Source organism: Coptis chinensis, chromosome 6, assembly GCF_015680905.1.
Source record: "Coptis chinensis isolate HL-2020 chromosome 6, ASM1568090v1, whole genome shotgun sequence".
In the NCBI taxonomy this organism is placed as follows: domain Eukaryota; kingdom Viridiplantae; phylum Streptophyta; class Magnoliopsida; order Ranunculales; family Ranunculaceae; genus Coptis; species Coptis chinensis.
The window spans coordinates 57,643,024-57,664,788 of NC_141461.1; the positions used below are offsets into that span (position 1 = coordinate 57,643,024).

Below are 21,765 nucleotides of genomic sequence, written 5' to 3' on the forward strand. Positions count from 1 at the left end.
TTAGGTCTTTTTACGTTAGATCCCAAAGACGTAATGTAAGTCTTTTAAAGTCAGATTCTCAAGACTTTTGAGTCCTTTATAGTCAGATCCTCAGGACTAGTATTCCCACCCACTAGGTTCCACTTTCTAGGAATTCTTCTGATCTCTCTCAGCATGTGATTGACAAAAGTATATCTTGTACCAACAATTTTCTCTTAATGGCTATAACCCAGGACAAGTTTCAGAATGACAATTCTTACAGCAACCTAGCTTACTTCCTATAGACATTTTTGCTTGATCTACTAGAATTCCTTCCTTTGAAACTTGGTGACCCAACACTATCCCTTCCTTTACCATGAAGTGGCACTTTTCCTAGTTCAGAACTAAGTTGGTATCGCAACAACGTTTAATGACTAAGGAGAGATGGTGCAGACAATCCTCAAAAGGACATGTGAATGTGGTCTTCTCTTGGTCCTTAGGGTGAATATGGATCTGAAAATATCATGAGTAACCATCAAGAAAGTAGTAGTAAGCTTGTTCAGCTAATCTTTCTAACATCTAATCGATGAAAGGTAATGGAAAATGATCTTTCCTCGATGCGCTATTCAACTTCCTGTAATCGATGCAAACTCTCCATCCAGTCTGCATCCTAGTTGGAATCAACTCATTGTTCTCATTCTCAATTACTGTGGTTCCGGACTTCTTTGGCACAACTTGAACTGGACTAACCCATTGACTATCAGAAATAGGGTAGATATTGCTGGCATCAAGGAGTTTGACGTCCTCTTCTCGAATTACTTCCTTCATCTTCGGATTAAGCTTCCTCTGTGGTTGCTTAGAAGTCTTGGAATCCTCTTCCAAATGAATCCTATGTTGAACTATCATAGGGCTGATCCCCTTGATATCATCAGTTGTCCAACCTATGGCTGACTTGTATTCCTTTAAAAGTGCTACTAACCTGGATTCTTGCTCCTCAGTCAAATCTGATGTAATGACTACTGGGTAGGTTCCCAAATCTCTCAAGAAAACATACTTGAGTGTAGACGACAAAGGCTTTAATTCTAGCTTAGGCGGCTCCTTCTTAAGCTCTTTAGATGGTCTATCAGGTAGAAGCGATTCAAACTTTTCTTTGAACTTGCTGTCATCCATGATAGGTGATGGATCCAAAAATGCATTGATTTCCTCGACACTAAGTTCCTCATGGTTTGAGTCTGTCTGAGCTTTCAACAACTCGTCAGCAGGATATGAATGAGTCAGATAATCCTGTGCTAACGCTTCAATCATGCATACCTCGTTCACAACACACACCTCCTGTGGTTGCTATAACGTATGGAAAATATTGGTTTCGACTCTCATATTACCAAAAGATAATGTCATATTACCATTTCGACAATTGATTAGTGCATTTGCAATGGCCAAGAATGGCCTACCTAGAATGATTTGTATCTGCCTACCATATGTAGGTGTTGTGTCGAGTACTATGAAATCAACCAGATAATAGAAATCTTCGATCTTGACTATGACGTCTTCAATGATTCCTTTAGGTATCTTAACTGATCTATCTGCCAACAGTAAAGTAACATCAGTCGGTTTAAGATCCTTCAAGCCTAACTTCTCATAGACAAAATATGGTAGAAGATTCACACTGGCACCCAAATCTAATAAAGCTTGCTCCTCCAAAGAATTTCCGATTCTACATGTAATAGTTGGACTTCCAAGATCTTTCAGTTTAACAACCGATAGATTCTGTAGGTACGATGAACATCTTTGAGCAAGAAAAGCTTCTTTCGGAATGTTGGTCTTCTTCTTTACTAGATCTTTCAAGTACTTGGCATACGAGGGAACTTGTTTGATGGCTGTCAAAAATGGGATATTAATATGCAAATTTTGAAATACATCGCAAATCTCCTTGTACTAGTCATCCTTCCTGGTATTCACTAGTTTCGAAGGAAACGGTGCTGGCGGATTCTTCAATATCGGTTCTCTTCTTTCGGCTTCGGTTGGCTTGGTAACAAATAGTGAAGTGAAAGGTGGAGTCACTCATGATGGCTTCTTCTTACTTACTTCCACAATAGTTCCTTCAGCTTTTCTCTCAACAGTTACTTCAGTGGGTGGCACAACACTAGATATATCTAGAATGTTAGAACTGGGTGGGATGGTGGGAACATAAGTTACCTTAGGCTCCGCAGAATCTTTTCCTGGTTCATAGACAATCTTGTTATGAACTTTCTTGCCTGACCTCAGAGTGGTGACATCATTAACTTGTTCATGAGTAATCTCCTGGTTGTCCACCTGCAGGACACCTCTTCCTTTCGGATTTGGCTCCGGCTGGCTTGGTAATGATCCTTTCGATCTTTATGTCAAGGCGGCAGCGATTTGCCCTATCTGGCCTTGAATGACACTAAAGTTATTCTCCAACTTTTGGGTTCTTTGATTTGTCTGCTTTAGCTCATTGACAATGGTGGTGATAGCTTCTTCCAGATGTGGGATAACTGCTTTGCTCGACTTAGGCGTAGGAGCAATGTATCGACCCATAAGATCTGGTACTAACTCTCTATTTGTGTTTGCTTGGTATTACTGGTTCTGGTATGACTGTTGATTTCTGTATGGTTGCTGGCAGTTTTGGAACTGATACTGGTTATTTTGGAATTGATTTGACTGATTTTGGAATCCTGGAGGAAAATTCCTTTGATTTGTATTTTGTGGCTTCCAATAATTCTATCCCTGATTAAACTGGTTATTTTTCCTAAAGAGTTGATACTAGATGCCTCTCGATTAGTATCCAGATAGTACGAACACTCTTCAGTGGTGTGGCCTTCATCAGAACATAGCTCACAAATGGCATAACAAGGCTTGGTTGGCTGAGGTTTAGCTTGGAAATTGTTTGCTTTTGGAGGATTAATAAAGAACTGATCAAACTTCTTGTTCAGAGTTTCAAGTCCTGTTGATAGGCTTGCCATAATTGATATCATTGCTTGATTTGGGTCTTCTTGAATTTGGTTGCGAAATTGCTTCGGCACCCCCTCCACTCTAGCTACGTCCTCGTTGCTTGTACTCCATTGTTGAGTGTCTTCAGCTAAATTCTCGAGAAAGTTGTAGGCTTCCTCTCCATCCAATGATGTAAACTTACCTTGAAGCATTGACTGTATCATCTGCTTGTTCATAGTAGAAAGTCCTCGAAAGAAAAAATGAGCCAATGTGCTCTTATCATAACCAAGATGTGGACATGAGACTAGCATATTATTGAATTTCTCCCAGCTTTGATGATATTCTTCAGTCACCTTCCCCTTGAAATTGTTGATGGCTTGATGTATGGCATCTGTCTTCTGGGGTGGGTAGAACTTGTTCATAAACTTTGTTCTCAACTTCTCCCAGTTGTTGATTGAATTGATCGGCTGTGCTGTTAACCATTCGGATGCTTTACCTCGAGTGAGTGTGGAAAAAGAATTAACTTGATACTCTCATCCCTGATATTCTGGTTCTTGAAAGTTATGAGGACTGATAGAAATTTGTTCATGTGAACATAAGGTTGAACATTGTCTGAACCATTGAACTTTGGAAGCATAGAGATTACTGATGCTCTAAGTTCAAACTAGTTAGCTTCTGTCTCTGGAAAAACAATACTGCTGGGTGGGTCTCCAATGATTGGCGAATAGAAATCACTCATCTTCTTCCTCTGTTGTGCTTGCATGGGTGGGATAGCTTCAGGATTATTGGTGTCCAAAACACCTCCATCATTGTGTGCGGCCATTGTATCAATCTCATCTAGTATTCTTGTGAGTCGGTTGTTAAACCTTGTCCACTATTGTGTTCTTACTGGACGATGATATGGACGACGGGACATACACTAGAAAATGCTATGCAAAAATAACAAAAAACTATCCTAATATGCTTAAATAGTATACAATTATTCTAAGTTATACTAAATTGTAAAACTACTTTCCTTCAACTGGGTTGGGCTTTGCAGCTAGTATCTCACCCGTTGTCTAAAGCTGTCTCTTCTAGGGTTATGGTGAATCACTTGGATTACTTAAGTACCACTGCCCATAGACGATAGTCTGTTTGTCAAGATTCAGACAAGAAACACTAGAGTTTGATGTTTCACTGTGTTGGCTTACAACTTCAATTGTTGAAAAGGTCCTAAATGCAATTATACTAGAAAGCAATAAAACTAAACTATGATGCAACTATACTAAGAAAGCAATAAAACTAAACTACGATGCAGCTATACTAAGAATGAAATAAAAAGAATGAAGATTCGACTAACCTGGATGGTAGATCTTGTCTTCGAGATGTCCTTCAAGATTCTTTCTTTCCCAGAAGGATGGATGATGCGGCTAAAATTACCTCAATATCCAAAGTTCAAATCTTGAAAGAAAAGGTTAAACATAAACAACTTAAAACGGCAGCGGCGCCATTTGACAAGCCTTGTTTTTGTGTATGTAGATGGTGTATGGTCGTTGAACAAAACAGAAGCGTATCAAAACCTAATTATCCCTCAATAAGTAAAGGATGAGTAGGATATCATTCCACCTTTAAGTGTATGTTATGTGAAGGACAGGACTGGAAAGGGGGTTTAAGGGATTAAAAACTATGAACTCTACTTAAGGTTGTTCCTATGTTTATGCTATTAATATCTTCTTTCCTTCTATGTAAGCTCGGGCAGCCATTTAATGTATTACCAAGAGCAACATCAAGGAGTACTTCCTAATAGGGCGGCCATTCAATGAATCACCACTTAAGGCAAACACAAAGAATACTTCCCCTAGGCAGCCACTCCCTGAGCCACCCCTTCTAAGGCAACACAAAGAATACTTCCCTAACTCTAAAGACTTATACTACTAGAAGAAAAGTAAAGAACACTAGCATGATATTAATACTGCAAAACATAAACCCTATTCTATACTTCCATCCTCTAGTGTGGGCAATGGAACTAATAACTAAAAACATAAAGAACTAACCTGATTGAAGAACACCATGAACCAGAAGAATCATTAATCCTTAAGCACTGGCTTCATCTCCTCCCTTGAAGGAGAAGATAAAGAAGGAAGAACACGAAGAACGAGAAGAAAAAGAGTCAAAGAACATAAGACTAGAAAGACTAATTTATTAAGACTCAGCTAGTTAAAACCGATCTTTTATTATTAATCTCTCTCTGCCTCAAGTTCTGGAGACAAGAGTATAAGTGAATTGGCCAATTACATGAGGCACTTAGGTCCTCTATTTATAGAGGTTACAATGAGATCTAGAAGCATTCCAAACCGTCATTTGTTTCCTAATACAAATAGACTTCTTTTAGAGTCCAACTTCGTCTCCAAAACTGAGAAGGAATTGGATATAGTGTCGATTCATGCATCTGGACACACTATTCATGCATCTCAGGCGTAATCAATGCGTCTGGACGCTTGATCCATGCATCCCAGACACGTTAGCCGATTTTGTCTCTTTTACTCTATCCTTCCATCCTCTTTTGCGGGCTTTGGTCCAAGCAACGAATCCTTTGGTCTTGGGCTTCCAAATAGGCTTTAAAATAGGTCCAAGTCGCATCTTTAATAGCTCCAATTCCTTGGCCTTCTCCATGATTGTCCACGGGCTTCCCTTGTGATCCTTAATACTCCGAATTGCTCCGTTTTGCACATTTTTCTCTAATATTCCACAAAACTCTCTCTTTGACCTGTAGAATCATAAAACATAACTTACAAACACTATTAGTCCACTAAAATGGCTAGACAAAAGGCATAATCGAGGGTTAAATAGCACTTATCAGCGCACCAACATACCATCAAGAAGTTTCTGCTTTCAATATTCCAAATGTACCATAGAGGCAACACCCAAAGCCACAACCCCGACCACCTCCAGTGTTCGTCAACCATCAAATACATTCATACAAGGATAAGGTATCTACAACTATCATAACATAGCATAGGTTCCATCCCATTTTAACCAGAACTACCAAAATCCACCAAAGAGACCTAGTTCCACCACCCGCTAGTGTCTAACCAGCTAAACCCTTCCATTATGACTTGCATAGTAAACCCCCAACACACATAACTGAAGCCACAGTCTGACTGGATTGGGTTCAATAAAGTACCAACACGAAAGTTGCCTAAGATCACTTGTTATGGTTTGCTTTAAAAAATTAGCGTTATGAATCACGACTTATGAGTACGAATTTCTTAAAACATCTCTCCATAGTTTTAAATACTAGAGAATATAAAAATGAAAATTATATGCCCCGAAGTAACCAAAATGATACCAAATCCATGTATAATTTTATCTTCTTGTCAAAACTTCTATATGGTTAGAGATACCTTTAGATTGAGAAAAACAATTATTCTAAAAACACACACACACACACACATTTCATATGTGTATGTATAGATAGCTGTTTAGATACTTTACATTTTGCACTTTTTATTTCTTCACTTGTTAGTATAATAATAATCATGCATGCATGTTAGATTTTCTACATCATATATGTTTTCAAAAATACAAAAACCCAAAAAGATTGTATAGCATAATAAATGTCCCTAGTATAATAAACCATGTATTTCTCGTTCTATATCAAACAACCCACGCCCCAAACTTATTTGGGGGTGGCGTATTTTCATCATGAAGAACATAATACAGGTCTATCGTCGTTTTTGCTCATGTTTCTATGGTACTCTATTTCCTTATCTCTTTATACCTTGAGGACAAGCATAGTTCTATTATAGAGTTGGTATAGTAACATTTTGTAAAAATTAGGCATTTTCTATATAGTATATATAATAGTATATTTCTTCATTTCTAAATTTTTTTTCGAAAAAGACCAAAAATATTTTTTTGTTTAATATTAAAAAGCCTTGTTTTCTTTTTCTATGATGAATAAAAAGTTTAGAAGTCTCATTATAGCAATAGAGTAGGGACTTGTTCTTCGTACTTAGACTAAGATACATAAAATAGTTTCTACATCTTTTCATGAATGGCATTCATCAGCATTTATGTGTATATAGCAGTGAGTTTCCAAAGCCAAGGTTAGAATAATTAAGTTCCATATCCTATGAGAATCTAGCGTCATCTAAATGAATATTGAGTGATGACACAAAGGATGTCCAGATAGAAAGACCACATGTCCACTTGCTTGATCAGCACACCATATCCTATGAGGGAATTTAGGCCATTTTTGGATCGATATAGCCAAATAAACGTTAAAAACCCAAAAAGATAGTGTTCCTCTAGTTACCCCTCACTACACCATTTGGGCTATTTTGCAACCATTGGGATTTTTCATTACCAACACATATACATCCGTTAGATAATTGCCAACATTTAATAACCGTTAGCAATACAAATATCCGTTGGTAAATATTATCCAACGTTTGTTGTATATTTTCTAACGCTTGTGTATACGTCACAAAGTTGATAAACAAAATGGAAGATAATTAAATTGTCAAAAACAAAAATCACTTTGCTAAAAATATAACGAAAACTTGAGCGGGATTTGTTTTTGCTTTTTCCGCTCATCTAAATCACGATGCCCTAAAAAGAAATCAATGACAAGTGAAAAAAATGGAAAATAATAGGAAGAAAGAGAAAACAGTAGAGTGGTGGAGTGGTGTTGCCGGCAGGTTTCGATTTCTCACTGGGTAAGTCGTCCTCTCTTCCTCTCTCTTGTTTTTCTTATGTTATTCCCCTTCTTGTTCCTCTTCTCTCCTGATTGATTTCGGGTTCTAATTAAATTTTTTATTTCAGAGATTAAATGAGCTGTCACTGCTTTTGTCACACGATCTGCTCAAGGTAACTAATTTACTCATCAATTTTTTTTTAAAAAGTGAGGTTCTTGCTTATGGGTTTTGTCCAACTTTCGATTTTGAGATAAAAGAATCATCTTTTATATAAAAGTTGCTTGTTTTTATTAGATTTGTTTACTCTCATGTGTTGTGACTTGATTTACTCAGTATTAGTGTTAGATCGATGTTTTATCTAACACTATTAATGGTTCATAGTGTTATTTTTGAAACTTAAATGCAATATCTGACTTGTTTTAATATTTTGTCTTGTTTTACAATTAGCAGTAGTAACCCTTTGGTTTGTTCAAGTCAAATTTATTAATACAATGAAAGTGAACCATCTTTGTGGTCGAGTCCAGAACTCGTCTCTCTCTCTGTGCGTGTATGTCTGTGTGTTTGTTTGTTTCATTCCCCTTTTGTTTTTGAAATGCTGGTTATTATGATATATTATATTTGATTGAAAAGTCCAACTTTGTTCACCAGCACAGTAACCATGCACTCTGTGCATTTTCATTTGTCAAGTTAAATATGATTGAAATGAAAAGCTTGTGTGAATAAAAATGGACTCTCTATGTCACACTCTGCTGAACTTCTGAAACCTCCCAACCTTCAATAAAAATGGACTTTGTATATTACACTTTGTGTTCACAGACCTCATCGATGAGTTAGGCAATTCAAAATTACACTCATTTTTTGTTAGATGGGAAGTTTTTGTCTACCTTTGCACTTGCTCGATCAATTTCCTTAAAGGAGATTTTCACTTAAAATCCCATCATTCTTGAGAGGAATATTTATATGCTTCTTGTCTCTTGAAAATCCTGCACTTGAAGGTGATTTAACCAAGTCAATGATTTCCTTGTACAAGCGAAGACAACATAAATTAACACTACCAAATAACGTAGCCGTGTACCCTGTCGTCTAATCCGGAGTCAACCAAACTCCGAAGTTTTCTCAATTGCAGTAGTACCCCTTTGGTCTCACTTAATGTTTAAAGTTTTAACTGTTAAGTATTACAGGGAAAAAAAACTCCCCATTTTTTTTGTGGTTACATAGTATAGTATGGTAGTTAACAGTACAGATGAGTGTTTAAGTGTTACATGTACGTTTGCATATAATCAGATGATTGGAACTTATTTACTTATTTTGTCTTAAATGCCTTAACTATATATAAACATGTTTTATTGTAGAATGAGTGAGCAAATTCAGAAAGTTTGGATGAGCAAATTCGTCTTGAAGGCCATTCTTTTCCCCAAGATGATGTTCTACTACAAGATATGTACTTATTACAGGTTGGCGCATATCAATCTAGGAGTGTACCATTATATATTTGTTATGGGTTTGAAGTAAATACGTAATCTGGTTCATTACCTTGTTTACTCAGTAGTTTTTACTAATAAGGTGCCAGCAACACTCTGGTAGTTGTTAGAAGATTTCCCCTAGGAAACCCATGAAGGAATGTTCCAAACCTTTCCAGGCAACAACACTCTGGTAGTCGTTACATAGCTATCCGGGCTGATGTTTGGAAACATAGCTATCCCTTGTCTTATTAGTTCCTATTTTTTTTCAGCTTTGTAGTGGATTGGACGAGAATGCAGCGGGTGCCTTTGCTCAACTTGTCTTTTCACCTTTTGATGAATCTTTTGCTGAAAACGTAACATTGTTACCATCAGGTTTCCGTGTCATACCATTGGACCCTAAAACAGTTGAGTACCAGCCTTAAACTTCAATTTATGGTTATTCAGATTGTGATACATTTTGTGCTACTTAACATATTTTTGTGGTACTGCAGGGATGATAGTGCACCGCCTGCATTAATCTGGATTTGGCTTCCTCCTTGGAATCGGGTCCTAGTGGAGGACGCAATTTCTTTGAAACCACATTGAACAACTATATATAGCCTAAGGTTAGTGCTGACCATTGCATTCCAGTTCACTTTTGAGAACCACTATCAAGACAGTGTCGTAGCTATGGCTCGGCAATATGTAAGGAGCATTGTGGGTTCTGTTCAGAGAGTTGTGAATGCTATTTCCCCATCCAGGCTGAGCTCCCAGCCAAAATCATTGCCTGGGTCTCCTAAGGTTGTCACGCTAGCATGGTGGATTTGTAGGAGCTACAGGTTTGTAATAACTTCTCACCACCACTGGATGTTTCATTGACATGCATTTGTAGGTTGGGTAATGTAGGTTCATGCGTCTAGAGTAAGCAGCACTGTGTAGAGTAAGTAGCAAAGTTACTATGTAGGTTTATGTTTGACATTGTGTCAATGTAGTACTTAACTAGTTTATGCTACTCTTACCAGCCTCATGATACTTGGAAATGATACTCATAATATGCACCAATGCACCATATATATGTGTGTACACATTCATAGTAACTACAAATGACACAGCTATAGAAAAACTGTTAATATTTTTGAACCTTCAAATTGTGGATGAGTATGTGTTTCGAAGCAGATAAAGTTACTGAGAAATATACTTCCTTAGAAGAGATAGAGAACAGAACAGACATAGGGAGAAACATAAGAGGCACGAGTCACGGTTGCCTACGCTTCCAACTGTTTCTGACATAAACTGATAAACCTTAGCTAACTGACAAAGTCCCGGGTCTGGCCGAAATATTTAACGGATGTAAAAGCTGATGTGGATGTAATTTATTGTACCAGGCTTCTCCTGTTTTCACCTTCGCAAAAGTCAGGCCGGGCTCGACATGCTAGAGACCACTCTTGTTGCTCACCTTCACCTGTGTTCTATGTGCTATTTTTTCTGTGTATCTGCAGAAGCAAATCAAGAGAAGATTGTTGAAGTTGGTGGTCTGACATCCTTGTTGTTGCTTCTTAAAAGCTCGAGGAGGATGAGATGATACGTGAGAGAGTAGCGGTGGTGCTATTGCCAACCTAGCAATGAATGGTGAATATCTTATGTCTCTTATTCATTCTAATTTGATTACAGGTGTTTCTCTTGGGGTTGAATATGGAATCAATCATAGTTTTTTTCATTCTCCCCTCTGATTTTTTCGGGTAATTTGGCAGAAACCAATCAAGAGCTTATAATTTCGAGCTTATAATAGCCAGTAAATATATTGTATGGCAAAGAAACACTACATGGTTGTGATTAGGACATGGGGACTTAGGAGTTTATTCCATGCCCTTATACCCATTCTTGTTGTTGGCCTAGTGGGTATTCACCGCCATATTTTGTCCAGCTAGGGTACTAGCTGGTTGGTTCTCGCAGCTGTGTAAGTCAGTGGATATTTTGTATCTAAAGTAGTGATACATGTATTTTGTTTCTTTCTATGATCCATGCAAATTTTTGTTTCCTTTTGAACCTGAATTTGTGACTTAGCACCTGTCACTGACGCTGTAATTTGTGTTTTATATAATCCTATCCATTTTCATACTTCAAACCAACTCTTGCTTTCTTTTTGTTTCTTGTTTCGTTAGTGGTTACTGTGTTTGATTACTACTAATAGACTGTATGATTGATTAGAATTGGTTCACAAGTAACAAGTTATCATTATAACAAAATAGAATGCCTTATATCATCAAGTTATCATTACAAGTTAAATGATAACAAACATAAGATAATCAGACATATTAAGATGCAAGGGCACTTATAGTCTGGATACAGATAAGAAAGTATGTTATTTTACTCAAATGTTGATTTAGGGATATACCTGGGGTGTACCCAAGAGAGGGCTACCCAGCACTGAAGCCCATGATGGATTTGGGGGAAGAGAAGTAAGAACGCCCAAAACTTAAAATCTAGGCTCTAGCTGTGGCAGGTTTAATAAATTTCCAAAAACATTAGTTAATCAACATGTAGTGTACATAACGTTTTGGTCACACCTATATACCACAGGGTGTGAGGTAGTTGGGGTTATGTGTGTGTGCCTGGTATTTCAACTTATTCTAGCCTATGTGGATCTTCATGTAATTGTTTTAATTTATTTGAGCAACCTATTGCATTTTGATAAAACCTGCTGGCGGCAGCTTACTAAAGAAACTTTAAGATATAATTTCTTTGCAGCGATAATGTTTAGTTCACCTGGTTTATTTCTATTGTTATTGCTGATACCATATTCTGTTTTCAATATCATTACTAGGATGGTGCAACGATACATTGGCCGAGGATGCGGTTCAGTGATGAGTCGCTCTTGAGATGGCGGGGATATGATTACTATTGATAGCACAAAGTTTTAGCCAAAGATGCGTGAGTTAGTGTTTAACCTCGGGGTTAGTAGACTATGACCGCCAATATTAATCTCGGTATTTAAGTTTTCAAAACATAGAAATAATGCCACTTTTACTTTGTTTCACATATATACCATCGTTTTCTTGTGTTCAATCTCTCAGAGCTTTGTTCCAAAGCTTTCTCAATTGAAAAGTTCCCCATCTCTAATTCTTATTAGAAAAAAAAAAAAAAAAAACTCTTTTCTCATTTTTGGGGACTTTATATTCTTTGGTGTCTCGGTTGGTTCTCTGGGATTAAAAGTAGATAATAGAAGGATGTTTTTGTTTTGGGCATGCGAGTTTATTCTTCAGTTTGATTACTATTTATTGCATGTGATTTAATAGTTGTAGATTTAACTTAACCCCCAGCCCAAAAATCCCGTTTTTTTTTTGTTTGGTTGGACAAGAATGGAAAGTGGCATTTTATGATATTTCTTTCGACTATGGAAAATGATGATGATTTATTGGCATACCTTTTTAAACAACCAATAAAAATGGACTCTCTGTGTGTGTGCCATATTCTTTAGCATGAGTTTTCTTTAGGAACACCGAAGGCTTCACTTCATATATATTTAAACCTTTTTTACTGGTGTATATGTTCCTTCTTTTTCCTTTATTTGGATATTCATACATTACAGTGAGCATTATATGTGGCATACTAATTTATCTTGCAACTTGTGGACGTGATACAAATCATTGTTTCCTTTAATACTTTCATAGTTTCTTATGCTTCCTCCCATGAATATAATTAATTACTTGGTTTTGACTTAGTTGCTAATATGTTAATCATCATTTGCTGATGTTATTTGTAGGATGGGACTTCACACTATCTGAAAGGCTTGGTTTTTCTTTGCTGCTATGTTATTATTGGAGCATGTTTCTTCGTCCTCAAAGCTCCACTTGGTAATTCTTATTCAAAAAAATCGTAATTGCCAAATAATTTTTATTATGTATATCTCAGTAACATCAACAACTTATGGTATTTTCCAAACTTCAGTGCCAGACACGAACATCCTCAACTCTGGAGCAGTTGCATTGTCTGGAGGAGCCTTGGCAGCTTAAGAGGATCCCCAAACCAAAAACAGTTGACCGATCTATGCACTATACCGCAGATGCAAGTGTGCATTGGTCATTCTTTCATTTACAGTTGTTTTATTGATGGACGATTCTGTAGTGATTCAATAGGCCGAAGTGGGTACTGCTAAGCCATCATTAATAAGATATTAAAATACCCTTGAAGCCTGGAGAGGAACAGAGCGTATCGTGTATGTTTTGGCTTTGGTTTTTAGTCCTAATGTATTTGGGTGAACCTTTGGTTTTATCTGTGTGTTTCTGAAATCTGAATAATAATAAAAGATTTGATTGTTTGGTTTCATCTTTGCTCTATGAACAAGATGCAGTAGGAGACTAGTACAGGTGGCCCACATATAAAAAAGGGCTAGAGAAACCAATTTTTTTTTTTTATATATAATGAAAATTTGTTAGTAACGGATACATAACCGTTAGCAACAAATATTTTTTATACAATGAAAAATCATTAGTAACGGATACAGAACCGTTAGCAACATAAAATCAAAGTGATGCTTATATCTGTTACTAATTGAGGCTAAACATATTTGGTAACCGTTACTAATAAATTCTAATGGTTACGTATCCGTTACTGAAATTAATTTCAGTGACACTTTAAAACCGTTAGTAAATTTTGTAACGGATAATAAGTGTTACAAATATCTGTTACTAATATTTGTCACGCTTTTGTGTCAACGCAAGATAACCGTTACTAATATTTTTTGTAACGGATGTGTATCCGTTACAAATAGGCTGTTATGGTGTAGTGCCTCTTGAGCCTTCACCCTTTCTAAAAGCCTTTTTATTCTTCACTAATAATTCCTAACCCATTACAACACACAATAAAAAGCTTACCCAGCTGATGAGTTGAGAACTGGATAGATATCAGAAAAAGAGAAGAGAAGACCTTGTACAGAAACAGAACAATATTTGCTTTAGAAAGAAAAGAAAAGAAAAGAAAAGAAAGACCCATCAAAAACCAAAATTCCAAAAATCCAATGGAGTAAAAAAAATCGAATCTCCCAAAAGTTCAAAATCAAAAGGAGACGATATCAAAAGCAAAAAGAATCAAAACCAAAGTTAGAACTCCCAAAAATTTAAAATCATATGGAATCACAAAGCCAGAGGGCTAAAAGAATGTATCACAATTCAAAAGCAAAAGAACAAAATGAGGTTCTTCTCTGGTTACATGTATCTTGAAGACCTAGTTTCTTATTTTATTAGATATTTTTTTTCCCTTCCTTTTTTCTTCTAAACCATCACTCTAGCCCTGTAACTCCTAATAAAAGACCTCTAGCTCGACTAGGAATAGGATGGTGTGATAGTAAGAAGCAAGCATGATCAATCGAACCCAGTTTCTTTGGGCGTCATTTGAGTATGTGAGAAATATAAGTGCCCGCTGCACTTTAGAGAATGAACCTTGAGTGAATCTATCAGAGATTTGTGATTGCAACACACCCTTATGAGAACCCAACTTAAGGAAACTTTCCAAAAGCATCGGAAACAACTCTGATTTTGCATTTCATTGCTCATGCTTTGTACAATTATCTTTAGATGCTTAAATTACTATACATATGTTATTCTAAGTTGAAAAGAGCTTGTCCTTATTCACCGCTAATGAGATGTACTAAATAGAAGAAGTTTGTGAGTACCTTCACTGGAAAACTCTCACGAGGTTTAAAGCTCATCCACTAAGGAATTCCTAGTGGTTTAAGGCCTTGTTGCATATGGTCAATGCAATCATGGTCTGCAAAATGAGATTAATATAACTGATAATAAATCACACATTTGTGATCTTAGTTTTTTCTCTCATCCTTGCTTGAGGACAAGCAAGATTTTATTTGGGGGTGGTGATCAACTACCAAATGTGAATTTTATTACCCGTATATTGTTGCATTACAGTTCCTCTTACACTTAACGAACATCCAACTCATAGCTTTTACTGCCTTTTTCAGGTTAAGAAGTATTTCAGACCAATTATCATAAAAGCTGTGTCTTAGCACCTGATAAGGGCCCAAAACTGTAGTTTTATGAATTCTTATTCTAGATTCAACCTTAGTATTCCGTAGCATTTCGTAGTATAATTCGTAATTCTCTCATTGACTTTGGTAGGATTGATAGTCGTAGGAAACTTGAATGCTAAAGAACTAGGAGTGGAACGAATCTTCTATTCCAACTCTACTTCAATAGTATCGAGAGTAGAAATCTTTGATAAGTCTAGTACAAGTTCAGTTTTTAGTTTTACTTGCGTTCAGAGTTTCATCTCTTTATTCAGTAGTAAAACTATCATTATACGCCAACTCTTATCAAACCCCCGCATAAATGGTTATGAATTCATCCGCCATTTTACTATTATCAAATGGTGCCGCTGCCATCTTAGTTGCCTTTAGCATTGTTTTCTTTAGAATTGTTAATTTTCCAAAGACCCATAACCCACCCACCCTTGTTAGATTCTCACTGTGGTTGTCCATTTCAGCACTGAAAATATTCCTCGAAAAATTACATGGAGCGCGACCCGCACCCTAGGTAGGCATAATTGGAGCGCGCCCCGCGCCCAAGTGCCTGGAACTCCACTCTTTGGCTGAGCGCGACCCGTGCCTTACCAAGGCAAAACATGAGCGCCCCCGGCACTGAAGCGCCTGGACCTCAAGGTTTTCCCAGAGCGCTGCCTACGCTCGACCAAGGCTAAATTGGAGCGCGACTTGCGCTTAAGAGCCTGGAACTCCAACTCGAACCCGAGCACTACTTGTGCCCTCCGCTGAAACTGCCCGATTTCCATAGGTTTATTTCAAATTTCTATTTCTTCATAGTTTTCAGTGTTTTAACTTGTTATACACACTGAGCACGCGTAAACAAGACGTTATTTATAAGCGAAGCAAGGAGGCATTCAGGTACTCTTTTCTTCCACACCTCCCATCTCCTATTAGAGGTTCATACTAGCTTATCAGGATTGTTTGGAGTGTTGTTATGTTTGTTAAGATTGGCTTAGCCTTGCATGAGATTAAGGTCAGGCTGAAGAAAAACGCCTAACGTAATCAACTGGCAATGTCAACAAACACGCCTTTCTAGTATACCACTCACTACACCTCTAACTAATATACCACACACACCACCTGAAGTAATGGCTGAAGAAAGAGAGTCTCCTCTCTCTAACTTTTACAAAGCCTTGAATGATAGCCCTTGGTTATAATTGTTTGTTGGCCTTGGTTATAATTGTTTGCTGGCCCTTGGTTATCTCCTCTCTATTCGATACCTTTATAATTGTTTGATAGCCCTTGAATAATAAACATGACATAGTTCCTGTCACACAACCTATAGCTAACACTCCTCCACAACCGGATCATTTCGATACCTTTATGCAATCTCAACAACAGATTTTACAAGCCATCTAACTTTCCTTACAGCAGTTAGCTCAAGGGAAAGTACAATCCAAAGGTGTGTTTCCAGGTCAAGCGATAACTAATCCTAAAACAACAAACACAACCTTTGAGGTAAATGGTAATACTAGTACGGAAAATGAAAATGTAGGTGAGCTAAATGCATCTCGACTCTCCACTTTGGGAGAGTGGTTGATAACAAAGTAACTATGCCTATAGTTACCCTACCAGTTGTCCCTACACCAGAGATTGTACTAGATACCGTAATAGAAACTAAAGAGCCTACCCTTGTAGAGGTACCAGTTAAACAACAACCTAAGAAACATTAATCAAAGGGTAGACATCCAGTTGATCAATACCCTAAATATAGAGAGAAACCACTATTTCCCTAGAAATTAGCTATGTTAAACAGGGATACAAACTTCGACAAGATTAGAGAAGTTTTTAAAAATCTAACGATAAACTTACCTTTTATGGACGCAATTAAAAAATTTCCTCACCATGCTAAGTTTTCCAAAAAGTTGTGCACTAAAAGGCATAAGACAAATATTCCTAAAGACACCTTTTTAACTAAATAGTTTCCAACTTTAACGGAACACAATGGAATCGTTAAGTACAAGGACCCTGGTAGTCCTACTATATAATGCACCTTAGGAGATTCGCACACGACGACCGCTTTACTAGACCTGGGGGCAAGTGTTAACTTACTCCCGTATTATCTATACAAACAAATAGGTCAACAAGAGATGCAACCTACTAAAGTGACGTTGCAATTAGCGGATCGATCTATTAAGTACCCTAAGGGTGTGGTTGAAAACGTGCTTATTAGGGTCCAAGATTTCTACTATCCTGCTGATTTTGTTATCCTCGATACAGAAGTCGCTAACGACTATGTTCCGATCATCTTAGGGCGTCCTTTCTTGGCAACTGCCAACACGCTTATAAACTGCCGCGATGGTTCGATGTCCTTGTCTTCTGGCCATCTTTACATTGTGGTTAACGTTTTTAAGACGATCAAACAGTTGCCTTATACGAATATCGATGGAGAGGTTAGCATGATCAAGAACTTAGCTCATGATTATTTCAAAACCACGTTTCCGAATGACCAAATGCACAAATTACTTTCCTTTGGAAGTTCCAACTTCGACAAAAACTCCTTGGACGTAGAGGAAATTGAGGAAGATTTCCTTCAACTCTTTTGCAACTCTTCCCTGCCACCTCGCGAGTCCACCCTACCAACATCCATTTATCCCTTGACGCTTTGACGGAAGGTGAATTTTTCACCCTCTATCCCAGTGATTCTTTTGACCCACCTATTGAGGAATGTCTGGCATATCTCAAGGCTTCTAATGATCTAGACTTGAGAGCTCTAGCTGACACTCATTCATCTTCCTTCACCAATATTCCCCACCTTCCACCCTTTCAAAGGAACTTGGAGTTTGCGCTTGACACTTTTGTTTCTTTTGTACTTAATGATTTTCTAAATCCTCTTCATACATAAATAATTCCAAAGGGAAAGTCACTTGACACCTTCATTTTCAGAATTGAGACAGTTCCCACCTACACCATAAATGAATTTTGTGCCAAACCAACATTCTCATTTCTTCCATTCCTTACATCTAAAATTCATCCATATCCATCATATCTTCCACAAACATCCATTTTCTCATGATCATTCACTTGGACACCTTCTCATTCAAAGGAGAAAAAGAAGGTGCATGTGTGGTTACATTCTAGATCCATCAGACTTCGTTTTCATTTCAATAAGTTGCGTTGTAGAGAATCTTGGGGCTTAATTCTGTTTGGGGGTGCATTCCATGTTATTTATTTATGGAAAGACCCCCAACTCTTTAGACTGTTGATATATGAAAAACTGAAGGGTATATATATATATATATCCAGTTATTTGTTAAAGTCTCGAGTATCTGATTATAAACGGGTCATTTTGTTGTTTGGTGTACTTCCTTTCATTTCCATATATTGGTAAGTGCACCATTCAGGTAACCGGGCCCTCCTTATAGAGTGTGTGGTTGTAAGTACCGGATCCTAAGTCCATGTTAAACATAATTCACATTTTCCACTCTTGCATGTTTTCTCGGATTTTGAGTCATGTTCTTCTATGGTGTGAATTATTCATTTATTGCTTTATTGTTTTACTTATATTAAACCTTATTCATAAAAAAATAAAAATTGTTAAAATCATAAAAATAGTAATTTAGGAAGTCTCGGGAATCTGATTTTAAAAGACCCACTTTTAAAACAAATTTTCGAAACTTCGTTGCCAAGGCCTGGAACTCCACTCTTTGGCTGAGCGCGACCCGCGCCTTGCCAAGGCAAAACACAAGCGCCCCCCGCGCTGAAGCGCATAGACCTCGAGGTTTTTCCGGACCGCTACATGCGCCCCACTTAGGCTAAATTGGAGCGGGACCTGCACCCAAGAGCACGGAACTCCGGCTTCGAACTGGCACTACCGCTTTACTTAGGCCTATTTCGAACTTAAGCCCTCTGCTGAAACTGCCCGATTTCCACATGTTTGTTTCAAATTTTCATTTCTTCATAGTTTTTAGTGTTTTAACTTGTTATACACACTGAGCACGCGTAAACAAGATGCTATTTATAAGCAAAGCAAGGAGGCATTCAGGTACTCTTTTCTTCCACACCTCGTATCTCCTGTTAGAGGTTCATACTAGCATATCAAGATTGTTTGGAGTATTGTTGTGTTCATTAAGATTGGCTTAGCCTTGCATGAGATTAAGGTCAGGCTGAAGAAAAATGCCTAACGTAATCAACCGGCAACGTCAACAAACACGCCTTTCTAGTATACCACTTACTACACCTCTAACTAATATACCACACACACCACCTGAAGTAATGGCTGAAGAAAGAGAGTCTCCTCTCTCTGACTTTTACAAAGTCTTGAACGATAGCCCTAAATCTTGCATCGTTCTATCAGACCCAGTGGGGGATTTCTGAATCCCCCTAAATATATTTAATTTGTTACCCGTTTTTCATGGGTTAGACCATGAAAAGCCTTATCAGCACATTCGTAAGATTGACCAAGTCCTTACTACATTCCACCATCCTACGGTTGGTGCTGAACAAATTAAACTAAGCGCCCCTGATAAACGTAAAAAGATAAAGTTTACCTATGAAATGAACGATGAAACTCAAAACGTAAGTAAACTAAAACTTATTTTTACTATTTGCTATCAAGTTTTCTACTCTCAATTCTATCGAAATATAGTGGAGTAACAAATTCGTTCCACTCCTAGTTCTTTAGCATGGAATGATTTCTTACTTAACTAATCAGTCTTATGTCTAGTGAGAGATTTACGAGGGGAATTCTATACTACGGGGTGGATTCAATTGACAAGTTACGAATAACGGAATGCTACGGAATACTGAAATGTGAATCTAGATAAAGAATTAGAGGGGAAGTGAATCCACCTCGAATCCAACTTAATCACCTAGCATAGACTGTTGTAATCCAATTCTTACGTTCTTACGGTAAGAATTGCTCGTTCTAATCCCTAATTAGCATGGCATTTTTGCCAATTATAACTAGCATGTGAGGTCATCCACCCATTCTCATGGAAAAACACGACCTTCTAGAATGGAATAGACTCTACAACGACTCTACACTATACAACTAAGTTTTTATCAAGGCTTCATCAACCCCTCTAATGGAGGTTTTAGCCTTGATTCATCAAACTATTATTTCTCATTGAATTATAACTAAACATCATACCAAAATTCTAACTTGGCTAATTTAACTAACAATACTTCAATCTAATTTAACAACTCAGAAATGATACTCAACAAGAATTAAAATTAGATCTATAAATTGAAATGACAAAAATCGAAATTAACAAACTAGCTATTTTATTTATCAAACTAATGAAGAACAATGATTCTAAAGATTAATCTAAAATAAGAATTGAAATGAACTAAACTTAATTTTATTTCATGAAAACTAGATCTAGAATTATCTATATTTTTAGGTCTAACTAGCTACCATTAACAAAGAGCTAAGCTTTTGTTTTTATATGTTTTAGATCCAAAAATTGTGCATGGGCTTGGAGCCATGTTTTGGGCCAGAGAATCAGGCCCAAAACCCAATTCTTTCAGTCCAACAAGGCCTCTTCAGCTGCAGTTAGTTTTAACAGACTTTTCGTCCACTTTTGCTCCTCTGATTGGGCCATGGCTTGGACCATTGGAAAGCTCTTTCCGAGTCGGTCGTTTTGACATAAGGTAGACCCAATTCCGAGGTCTAAGTCTAAAGATACGGCCTTTGGAAGTTCTGCTGACTTTGTGTGCTATTTCTGCCCGCGCTGACATTGACTTTTCAGCTTTGACCGGGCATTAGAAAGGCTTTGTCTTCTTGACTCTTGGCCTTTAATCATAGAACTCCTTAGCAACCAACCATTGCTCCTTTATCTCATCAAAGTGGCACATTTCTGCACATAATTGACTTTGAAGCCTGAAACGCATAAAAATACGTAATCAGTATTAACTCTTAATTATTACTCACATAATTGGTATAAAAGTATGACTGTTACAGGGTTAAAACTACAGTTTTAGGCTCTTATCAAACCACCCCCAAACAGCCTTTTGCTTGTCCTCAGGCAAATATGAGAAATTAGAATAAGTGACCAAAAATGTAGTTCTAACTACTCTCGTTTCGCTGAGTGCGATTGCATTGACCATATGCAACAAGGCCTTAAACCACTAGGAATTCCCTAGTGGACGAGTTATAGCCTCGTGAGAGTTTTCCAGTGAAGGTACTCACAAACTTCATCTATACTACAACGACTAAGAAATAAAATATTGTTTCCTCATTCATGTCTTAACTATCTATACATCTCACTAGCAAATGAATAAGAATAACCAAGTCAAAAACCTAAACTAATATATGCATAATAATCAATCATCTATGATACAAATATATATATATACTATGAGTAATACAATGAAATGCCTAGCAGGTTCGTTTCTGAAAACTCGGAATAGCGTCCTTCAGTAGGTCCTCACATAAATGCCAAGACAAAAACCACTCTGATTTTTCCGCTCAAGTTTCGCTGCTCAAGTGTGCAGTGGGCACACTTTACCTTACAATCTCAATGACAAACAAGGAAGCCAGAGTCGATCAAACACATCAGCCACTTACTATCACACTAACCTATTCCTAATTGAGCTAGAGGTCTTTATTAGGTATTGTGGGGATTAGGAGATGGTTTAAGAAGGAAGGAAATGGATATTCAAAAGGACAAGTCTGAGATAATAGAGTCTTCATATTATGTAACTTAGAGAAAACCTTGTTATTTTTTTTTGCTTCTATACT

General features: G+C 37.3%; 2 long non-coding RNA genes across 2 annotated transcripts; both read left to right on the forward strand.

The window, feature by feature from the left end:
* The first annotated feature begins 7,214 nt into the window (after nt 1-7,214).
* Nucleotides 7,215-9,459, forward strand: LOC147493731 (uncharacterized). The gene is made up of 4 exons (XR_015200109.1): nt 7,215-7,607; nt 7,714-7,758; nt 8,939-9,040; nt 9,319-9,459. It is a non-coding gene; the product is annotated as an uncharacterized LOC147493731 (long non-coding RNA).
* Nucleotides 9,460-12,779: 3,320 nt separating this feature from the next.
* LOC147493732 (uncharacterized) lies at nt 12,780-13,347 on the forward strand. Its single transcript, XR_015199427.1, has 2 exons — nt 12,780-12,882; nt 12,977-13,347. It is a non-coding gene; the product is annotated as an uncharacterized LOC147493732 (long non-coding RNA).
* The last annotated feature ends 8,418 nt before the right edge of the window (nt 13,348-21,765 follow it).